The following is an 11,132-nucleotide window of genomic DNA, read 5'->3' on the forward strand; positions in this document are numbered from 1 at the left end:
CCATTATCATTAAGAAATATTTTTAAATGACCTGGTAGTTAACCTTGAATAGATATAACCTCAGTCAACTACATTCCAGTAAAAGAAAACACATTTTGCATTAGACCATATAGTCTTAAATTCAATTGCATATTTGGATCAATTTGGTCTATTAACCAATTTACTCAACACATGGAAGGATGGATAAATATTTTTCATGTTCAAAAATATCCATTGAAATTTCTGATTTCTCTAAAGATGAATAATTATCAACCCAAAAAGTCTCCATAACACAAGTTTTTTTTAAAGTTGGTTGTAACATGAACTCATATTCATTCCTTTGTTCATTCATTCAACAATCATAGTCAAGGGCCTACTATGTATTATGCAGCTTTCAGGAGTTATATCTAGAGATTCATGGCCAGAACCAGAAACTAAGTTTATTTTTGTTTCTATTTAAAGCAGAAACAAATAGTTATAATAAACATCTAAAAGTTTACATTATCAATTGTCTTCTGGAAATTTCATCATCACAAATCTGAGGGCAGAAGTCATCCTGGATTTTCTGGTTTTTAGAGTATAGAAGATTATTGCGGACAAAAATTAAGCATGGAGGGATTTGTCAGTTGCTCAAGATTGTAAGTACTTATGTTGATCATCCACAGCAGTGTTCCAAGGGAAAACTGTAGGAGTTGTTTGCATTCACTGACAAAAGTAGATGTCTCTTAATGTTCAAATTTGATTTGTTTCTAAAACATAAAATCAGAAGGTAACTGAGTGTACATTTTATTTTATGTTTAGATAGGTTATGTGCTCTCCAGCAGATGATTTTTTTAGATAGGAATAACCTTGAGATTTAACTCTATATTCTTTTAGCCAGTATCTAAAAGATACAGATATCTGTGGCATCGTTACATGTTTATCTTATTCCTAACAGAATGCAACAAAAAGTATTTGACATGATTATGAATACCAGTTGCCTTTTCAGTCTTTTTTTCTTGGCTCAACATAATTATTGTATATTTATTTGTTTTTGACCATTTTAGCTTTGACTACTTGTGAGTCCTTGAATTTGATGGGTCTTATTTCTTTGTGAATCTACGATTTCCAAAGTAACAGCTTACATTCAAATATAGTCTTTCCTAAGAAGACTTTCTGCCCCTTTTTTTAATTTGCCCTCCATCCATAAAACAGACACTACCATGGATTTTTTCATTGGTCGCTGATGGAGTTATTGAATGTGATCAAGTGATAGATTAGAACTAAGTCTCCATAGAAGTAGCTAGTGTATAAAGCCTCCTTTTTTTTCTGGTTAACTCTAACAGGGAGGAATTAAATACTATCTTTTATAAAGCAATCTTACTGATCTATGTCTATCTAGACCCACTAGAGTCTTTGAACCATCTCTTCACCAGTAATTATTTTATCTTTTGAGTATAATTTGAGGGTCATGGCACCCATGCATATAGTCTGTGGTCTGTAGAGAGACCATATTCATTAATACCTTTGATACAAAGTATTTGGAGGGTTTTTTTAAAAAAATATTATAAAAACATCCAAAAATACATTCTTTGCTTTCCAAATTTGGTCTTTTTAATTTCCTGTACAGCTAAGAGGATATGAAAGCCCTTTTGTTCTAGAGGTGTGGATTCTTGTGTTCAAGGTGTTTGTTTGTTTGTTCCAGGGATTGCACTTGTGATTTTAAAGTGCCATAAATTCTTCTAACTAAGCCCCATATAGTCTTTATACTACCATGCCAGCTTAGATTGAATTCTTGGGAATGGAAAAAAAAAACATTTCCACGAGATTAGGTAGCTATTCATATTATAAATATGACTTTATTAAATTTAACTGGCAAAGAGATCTATTGCAAGTAAGGAAGGTGAAAATGCAGGCCTAAAATACCCAGGACTGAAAATAGAACATTTAATTTCTGATTCTCTCTGCAGGTGGGGTGCGAACTAGAATGCTTGTGTTGCTGCTGCCAGAATGCTTGCCTGTTTTTACACTTTCGTAAGGGATGTGGGCAATACACAGGAATACTTCCTGAAGTGCAACAGGGTTAATGTAGAAATTCATTAGACGTAAGGAGGGCAGTATTTGCTTTATGGAAGTTCATGGGTCTCTTGATGCCAAAAAGGGTGGATGAGAAAGATGGTGAAACGAGAAGGAGATGAGAATCCAGACACTCCATCAGCAGCCTTACCCTGTGACAGACCCAGAGGCAACTCCAAAGCCACCAGGGCAACTGCCTGTTCAGTTTGCCAAAGAGCCAGATGCTGTTGCTTGGAAGAATCTCCTCCACAGCTTGATGTCTGGGTCCTGTGATTGCCGTCCAAAGAACAGTGGTGGGGCATGCTGGGATGAATGCAATCCCAGCATCCCACCACAGTGTTTTCTTTTTTTAAAAAAGAGTCATTTTAAATTAAATAAGTTTTAAGACTCATATGTTATTTTTGAAAATTTAAAAAGGAAATTGGAAGACAATAGTACAAACCAAGGCTGCATATCTGGGAAAAAAAAAACCCTCTTCAACTTTATCTTGCTTTTGGGTCATATTTAATTATCCCATGAGGACTGGGACATTTAGAAGAGACAAAAGACCATCCACCATTCACAATGATGAGATAAATATTATTAGAAGAATGGTGATAAATATTACTAGAAAAATGGTGATGCAGATGGTATTTATTATTTATGTTATTAACTATGATCACTTATAATTTACTTACATGAAATATAAGTGAGATATTTAATTGTAGGATTCATTTTGCAACAGAATTTTGATTATGGGTGCCAGTGAATGTAGTTTAAATCCAAAGGCTGTAAGAAAAATGCTAGGGAACATTTAAGGGGAAAAAGATCATGCCTGATTGTCTGATGATTCCCCAGCATCTCTTCTTAAATATCAACAGGATTGTCCTAGGAAGTAACATCTCTCCTTTTCAAAATGTGTGTTAATATCTGTTGTGTTGTAGCTGAGTGAATAATAACTGCTGCATGTTTTTGAGTCATTCAGACCACTTCAGCAAATGAATATAATTTGATTCCAGTATACAACCAAAATCTTTGCCCTTTTTGTATAATCTTTTATTTTTCTAATTATAGGAATGTTTTTTTCCCTTTAATATTCCCAGACTTCATCTAATAGCCTGATAGTAACCCTGGGTGCCAGGGTAAATCTGTAATTTCTTTAATCATTGTGATCAATGTGAATCATGGCATGATTAATTCGGCCATGGTAGTAGGTAACGGTTAAAAAGATAATCAAAATATTTGGATAGTAATAACTTACTATGGAGCTGTGGTTCTCAACCAGGGGTGATTTCTCCCCCCCACCACCCAGGGACTCTTGGCAATGTCTGGAGACAGTTTTGGTTGTCACAACTCTTATCTAGTTGGTAGCGACCAGAAACGCTGCTGAACATCCTGTAATGCAGAGAACAGGCCCCAACAACAAAGAACCGTCTGACCTAAAATGTAAATAGGTGCCAAGCTTGAGCAATTCTGATGTAAGAAAATAGATAACATGTATACTAATATTGACATTTAAGTTTTTTGGTGATTACCAAAATATAAATAGCTGTATAGTACCACTAATGCAGATGAAAAATTAAAAAGCCCAGTCACTGAAATATTTTAAAATATCTTCAGGTTTGGGATCATATAGACAGGGCATAATATTATTCTTACTTTCTTCAAAATGTATATATCATCCTTACTTCAATTATTGTTTAAGCACATAGCTAGCCATATCTTGATGAAGTTAGCAGTAACTCTGAGTTATTATGCTCAGGTTTCATGAATGGAATACTAATTCAGCCGAAATTTTTCTTTTTTAACCTTTTTTTTTTAATGTTGAAAACTTCTTTCCAAAATATTTGCAAAATACGTAGAATTATAAAGAGGAAAATGGAATCCTTAATTCTACCTTATGCATTTAGTTTCTGTAGACTCAAAGTTGCACAAATGGACATTAATTTCTTACCATAGGAACAAATACTGTTTGACAAAATATTTCATTGTAATTAAGTTTTCATGATATTAACTCCCCTGTGCAGCAGATGAAAAGTGAAATTTTTAGTCATTTTCATAATTGTCCCCAATACTAGTTTTTCTCCCCTTTTCTGAGTGTGAATTTTTTGGTTTTTTGTTTGTTTTTTAAAGTAATGTTTTAATTATACTAAATAGAAGGCATCTCTGCATAGAAAAACTTGCTTGGACCACAAAGTTAATGAAATAAAGCACAGTCTTTAAATAACAAATTGAGCAGCAATGAGTTTGTATTAACATTTGGGCAGTTACACACGGCTTCTGCTTTATTTAATCCATTAATCTTTGGTTTCCTCCTCAGACCTAAATTGCCTATTATCAGGGAGGCTGTGGAGAAAGTGGAAATGGCCCATATGGCCCAATCTTCAGGCTTTATCTTTTCTAAATTTAAAAACAGGGGCAAGTCCTCAAACTAACACAAGTTTTGTCTTACACATTTGGTAATGGCCATTTTATGAAACCCTCTGCCTGTCAATGCAGGAGACACAGAGACAGGGGGTTTGATCCCTGGGTCGGGAAGATCCCCTGGAGTAGGAAATGACAACCCACTCCTGTATCCTTGCCTAGAAAATTCCATGGACAGAGGAGCCTGGAGGACTACAGTCCATGGGGTTGCAAAGAGTCAGACACAACTGAGCAACTGAGCACACACACACCCCTCAACATAAAGCAAGAGCTTTAGTGAATAGCTTCTAGAACAGACCTTTTTTCCTTCCTAGCAAAGTAGGTCTCATTCCTGGATGTGTAACAGGTGGCACATTCAAACAGTAATGCACCTATCTAGGGGTGATGAGGGGTGATACTTGTTTTTTTCTTTTAACATACTCTGAGCAACACTATGTAGGAGAATCCCACCTTCTTGTATCCACCAAGTTCAGCCAAATAAAAAGAAACATAATGAATGGCTTTCTAAAGGTTGCAAAAGAATCTTTTGAGGAGAAATAAAATATAGCTGTGTAATGAGTAATATGTCAAATGGCAAAAAGCATTATTAAAATACAACTGAAGTGTGGATCCTTTCCATAATAAAGAATATATGGGTACTTTTGATAGTAAGACCATGGGGTTATTTGTCCTGGTTCTGTTTTGGATCTTCTCCTTATGAACAGATGATGAGTCTCTGCTGGGCTTCCCCAGGTCCTGTGCTGCCATGCCATCTTGGCCATTTCTTTGAATTAAGGCTGATTTAGTAATTACAGAGAAATCCTAATCTCTGGGTCTTTCAAACTTAAAGTTTAGAATTTAATATTGAGTGTCTTCAACTATTTCTATACCTCTCGTTATTTCTGTTCCTATTTATACTTGCAAAGTGTCAGAATGTGTTGCTCACTTAATTCTTTAGGTGTCTATAAGTTTATTTGACTGTCAGTTACAACACTCCTTTTATTTTTTTCTGCTGCTGTAGAGGAAAGGACCTATATATCCACCCAGGGCTGAAAGGGGGAGAATGGAAACTCCTCTGGGCATGACCTAGAGGAGTTTTCTTTTTCTTTCCATCACTTACATGTCCTTATGGCTGCTTCTTTGTCATATTTTTACCTGCACTTTCATCATTAGCTAAAAAACGAACTAAGGAAACATGTGCTTACTTCACTACTGGTGTTTGATGCCCATTTGTATGTGGCTTGTATAAACAACATCTAACTTCTCAGGCTGTTTAAAAAAAAAAAAGGGAAACAGAGCATTCATGGCCTAGGAGGCACTCAACCGTTGGGACTAGGGTTGAGTATTAATGAGAATGCCGGACCTATTTTCAACACTGTTCTTTAAAATATAAAGAAAGTGTGGAAACCCAAGTGAACTGAAAAAGCTATGATGATAAAAATATTTCATGAGAATAGCACATAGTTAAAGGATGAGTTCTTTTAACTTGAAGAATGGCTAAATTGATGACCCAAGTAATGTCACAAAATACAGAGAGAATTTCTATAGGAGGGTTTTTGAAGGACGCTCTTCATGCCTTCTTTATAAGATCAGAGAATATAAAGGAACTTAACATAGGAGCTTTTTCAGCTGAATACAGAGACTCACATCCCCAACTTACTCAACCCAGTGGTAAAACACAGGGATGTGTTTACTGGCGGCCATTGTAGATTCTCTGTAGATCTCTGGAGATCTCTGGGAAGAGATTTGAAAGCTTTGGTTAAATAGCTTTATTTACACCTGCCTGATATTAAAAAGCAGAGACATTACTTTGCCAACAAAGGTCTGTCTAGTCAAGGCTATGGTTTTTCCAGTGGTCATGTATGGATGTGAGAGTTGGACTGTGAAGAAAGCTGAGCGAAGAAGAATTGATGCTTTTGAACTATGGTGTTGGAGAAGACTCTTGAGAGTCCCTTGGACTGCACGGAGATCCAACCAGTCCATCCTAAAGGAGATCAATCCTGGGTTTTCACTGGAAGGACTGATGCTGAAGCTGAAACTCCAATACTTTGACCACCTCATGAGAAGAGTTAACTCATTGGAAAAGACCCTGATGCTGGGAGGGATTGGGGGCAGGAGAAGGGGATGACAGAGGATGAGATGGTTGGATGGCATCACTGTCTTGATGGCATCACCGTCTCAATGGGCATGTGTTTGAGTAAACTCCAGGAGTTTGTGATGGACAGGGAAGCCTGGCGTACTGCGATTCATGGGGTTGCAAAGAGTCGGACATGACTGAGCGACTGAACTGAACTGAACTGGACTGAAGATAACCTAATGAATTTCTTAAGTTTCTTTTTATTCTATGTGAATATAGAATATGTGAATGTAATTTTTAAATTATTTTATTAATAGCCAAGGGAAATATTTACTTCCAACTAGTAAATTCCAAGAAGATCTTCTCATATTTTGAGGATTTAAGAAGTTCATGTTGTGCAAAAATGAACTACCCTTGAAATTCTCTCTCAAGAAAGCTCAGAGTCCTTGCATGTTTTTCGTATGTACTTTTAAAACATCTTGGTATTATTTACTACTTAGTTACAAATTTTTATTACCTGCTATATTTTATCCCTCCAAAGCCAACACAAACCTTAAAAAATTTCAACCATTTATTGTATCCTGAACTCTTTTTTTAGATGCTAACTTTGTTTGAATTGTTATATAGTAAAACTGACTTTTTTGGTACACTTGGTTTTATGTCTAATGCTGAATAAGTTCAGGGTTTCCTGACTGCGGTGGTTACAGGACTCTATGGTGGTTTAGTTGCTAAGTCGTGTCCAACTCTTGTGACCCCATGGACTGTAGCTTACCAGGCTTCTCTGTCCATGGGATTTCCTAGGAAAGAATACTGGAGTGGGTTGCCATTTACAGGACTCTATACATATGTTGAAAAATTCACAGAACCAAGCCCAGTGTGTATAGACACAGAAAAGTAATAGTATAGGTAAAATAGCACTGTTTTGACTATGTTGTTTCTACAGATAGATGAAAATATGTGTTTGTAATTTTTAGATAAAAATGAAAAAGTCAAGGATTTGGGCTCAACTAATCACAGTCAGGGCTTCCCTTGTAGCTCAGTCGGTAAGGAATCTGCCTGCAGTGCAGGAGACCCAGGTTTGATTCCTGGGTTGGGAAGATCCCCTGGAGAAGGAAATGGCAACCCACTCCAGTATCCTTGCCTGGAAAATCTCATGGACAGAGGAGCCTGGCGGGCTGCAGTTCATGGGGTCGCAAAGAGTTGGGCACGACTGAGTGACTAACACTTACACTTACTTACTAAATCACAGTTAACACACAGAAGAGAATTCTGTTAAACACTCCCCTTTCTTTTCATCTCTTCTTCCGAAAGGGAAGTTATTATGAGACAGTAAACATAATAGGGTTAAAAATACCTGGAAATTTAGTACATGGTGTCAGAGAAGATACCACAATAGTCAAATGTAATGAGGTTGGATTGTGTGTATTCTTCCAATTTGTCATTTCTTTTCAAAGCTATTATTTCACCCTTACTGATAACCTCTCTTCAGTTGAAAAAAATTACCATTAACATTCACTCACTTTTTGAAGGTTTTGAACAATTTTTTAATCCAACCAACTATTTTACCTTACACAATAGATGTGGTTTTAGCCAATAATCTTCATTGTTAACAACATCCAATGGCTTTTAAACAATTATATGACATCTATTGTGTTCCATTTTCTTTCTATGGCAGTAAATGCCCTTTAAAGCACTCCAACTAGTAAGTACACAAGGTATCGTTTTCATAAAGCTATGTTAGCTGTCTCTTAATTCAGTTATTCAATTCAAAGACTTCCTTCAGTGCTGCAGAACTGTCCTAGTACTTCCCCATTTCTGATGTTAACCTGAGCTGTTTGTGGTTGCTTGGATTGTAAAGTGTTTCTTTACCTATTTTGTTTATCTTTTAAAACTGTTCTACCTGTCATGATGAAATGGTTTCAGATTTTTTTTTTTTAATCCATAGGAATTATAAGTAGATGTCATTTGTATAAGTGTAAAGAAGAAATGAGCATCTTGGGCAGGGAGGTGAGGGGTGTCAGATCTCTACCCATAAAGAAAGCCATGATGTTAAAGCTCAAACTCTGTACCACCAGTGCCATTGCTTCTTAATACTTATTGCTTCCCAGCCCCTTATTTCTGGGGTGAATCTTATTTGGGTCATTTGATTATTTGCTTATTATCTTTAGAGGGTGGGTAGGCTCGTACTGCCTGAACTCCAAATACACTCAAAATGTAATAAAGGTCAGAAGCTAGAAAGGATTAAAGCCTTGTTATATTTACCTTTTGAAAACCCATCCAGTTTCACCCCACAGTTTCATCCTGGGAAAAAGTAGAAATGGTATTGGATACATTATCAGAAGAGTGTCAGTATGTAGTTCTTTGCGGCTAACTAATTATGAATCATTTTTTTCCTCATAAAAATTTGGAGTTAGTATGTGATAGATTTTTTCCCCTTCCTCTGAATTTTTAGGAATGGAAACAATAGGTGCCAGAATCTCCCTCATAGGTTTGATTCTACAGTGGCTAAAATGATGAATCATTTGGCTGACATGATTTTGCCTTTTTTAAAATAAATCCCTCAAGGTTGATTGTTGTAACTCTCAATTTGGCCTGCGTTGCTCCTCACTGATCTAGCAAACTCCAAACAGTAGTTCATCATGGCCCATATTAGCTAGAAATTCACTAATTGCAAATTCTTGGTGAACAATAAGTTATACTTTTAGTATACTGACAGGATATTAATCAGATATGGGTGCTACTCAAACCAACATGGTTCAAGGAGCATGTGTTTCATGGTCATGGGCCAACCTCTGACTCTAAAAGACAATGGTGAAGAACATAAATGTTTATTAAGGAAGACCACTGAAGAAGGAAGACCAAGCAGTATCTCTCTGAGTTAACCTGTGAGAGGTGCCAGCCTCCACCCCCTGAAATATCACAGGGGGTCATCTCACCTGTTCTTGAGGTTATCTGGGCCCACCTGTCTTTTAATCTCTACTTCATAGAGTGAACACACTTCTTTTCACACCCACGTGTTATAGGTATATGTCAGCTGGCACCTTGGACAGCCAGTAGAACAGGGAGTAGGTCAGCTGGTGAAAAACTGAGACTTTCTGAAGTCTTATCTGTTCATCAGATGAATCTGATTTTCAACAGTCAGATTGAGGTGTACAAAAACAGGTTCAGAGAAAAGCCAGGACAGAACCTGGTATGGATGTATTATCAGTAAAGGGACTCCTATAAAAATAAATGAAAAAGAGAAAAGGAAGGGGAAAAAATGGGAACTTCAAAGTTCACACATGCGTGTGTGTGTGCGCTCAGTCGTGTCTGACTCTTTGCGGCCCTATGGACTGTGGCCTGCCAGGTTCCTCAGTCCATGGGATTCTCTAGGCAAAAATACTGGACGGCGTTGCCATTTCCTCCTCCAGGGGATCTTCCTGACTCAGGGACTGAACCCACGTCCCCTGCGTCTCCTGCATTGCAGGTGGACTCTTTACCGCTGAGCCTCGGGGGAAGCCCTCTCTATTCACCTAACCCAACTAATTTTTTCCCCAGAAGAATAAATGGGTTTAAATATATGAACTCTATCTAACACAGATGAATTAATATTATGAATATAAATTCAATGGAAGCCTAAAACACTATGAAAACAAAATAAATGGTGAGCACTTCACTTAGTCACATATAAATGCTAGCCGAAAGTGAATCTTCCTATTGTTTGAGGAGCTATAGTTCATAAAGATTTTTTTTTCTGTGAATCATAAAATATTAATTCAGGTGTGGCAGTTCATGCTTGGTTTTATTCCTTCCTTCAGCAAATGCTTATTAAGCACCTACAGTGAGCTAGAAGCTGAGGGGTCTATATAGAGGTATAATCCATGGGATACATAGAGGCAAAAGCCACAGTTGCCGCATCTATCAGTCAGGGTCCTGGCAAGGAATAGATGGTGCACTCAAGCATGGTAATTGAGGAGAGATGAATGGAGGGACTATTTACAAATGTGCGGGTGGGGATAGGGAGCCCACAAGGGACGGTGAGGCACCATGGGACCAGCAACACTGGGAGCCATTTCGGCCCCTAATAATGAAGCGATGAAGGGAAGCAGCAGTTACTGGAGCCGAGGGCAGTCTGCAGCCATGGTTGTGGCTGCCACCCTGGGAGAGAGCCACCTACCAGGAGCTGGGACCCCTCCAGGAGAGAAGCGCTGACATGCCATGAGCCAGCAGGGAGGGGACTGAGCCGCGGACACCGGGCACTCTCTCCTCCCAGCCTCCGTCACTGGTTAAACGGACCCCCAAACCAGAAAACCGGAGAAAAAGGGAGCCCACTGAAGGTCAGAACCCCAATATGCAGAACAGAGTGGAGAAGGGAAGAGGATGGTTCTAGGGACAAGCAGTGCACCCAGAACACTGACCTTGAGATATACATGCAGAGCAAGTTCAACACAAAGCAAAGCAACAAAACATGTCGCAAGATAATGACACATCACAGGGCAATGGGGGGGGGGGGGGTCGTGGTATAACTCAGGGGAGACTCTTAGAAAAAAAGGAATACATCTGCGGTTGGGCCTTCAAGAGCGTGCTAGAATTAGGTCAGGACAGGCTAACCTGGGCTTCCCTGGTGGCTTGGATGGTAGAGAATCTGCCTGCAATGCAG

This window comes from Muntiacus reevesi, chromosome 7, assembly GCF_963930625.1.
Source record: "Muntiacus reevesi chromosome 7, mMunRee1.1, whole genome shotgun sequence".
In the NCBI taxonomy this organism is placed as follows: Eukaryota; Metazoa; Chordata; class Mammalia; order Artiodactyla; family Cervidae; genus Muntiacus; species Muntiacus reevesi.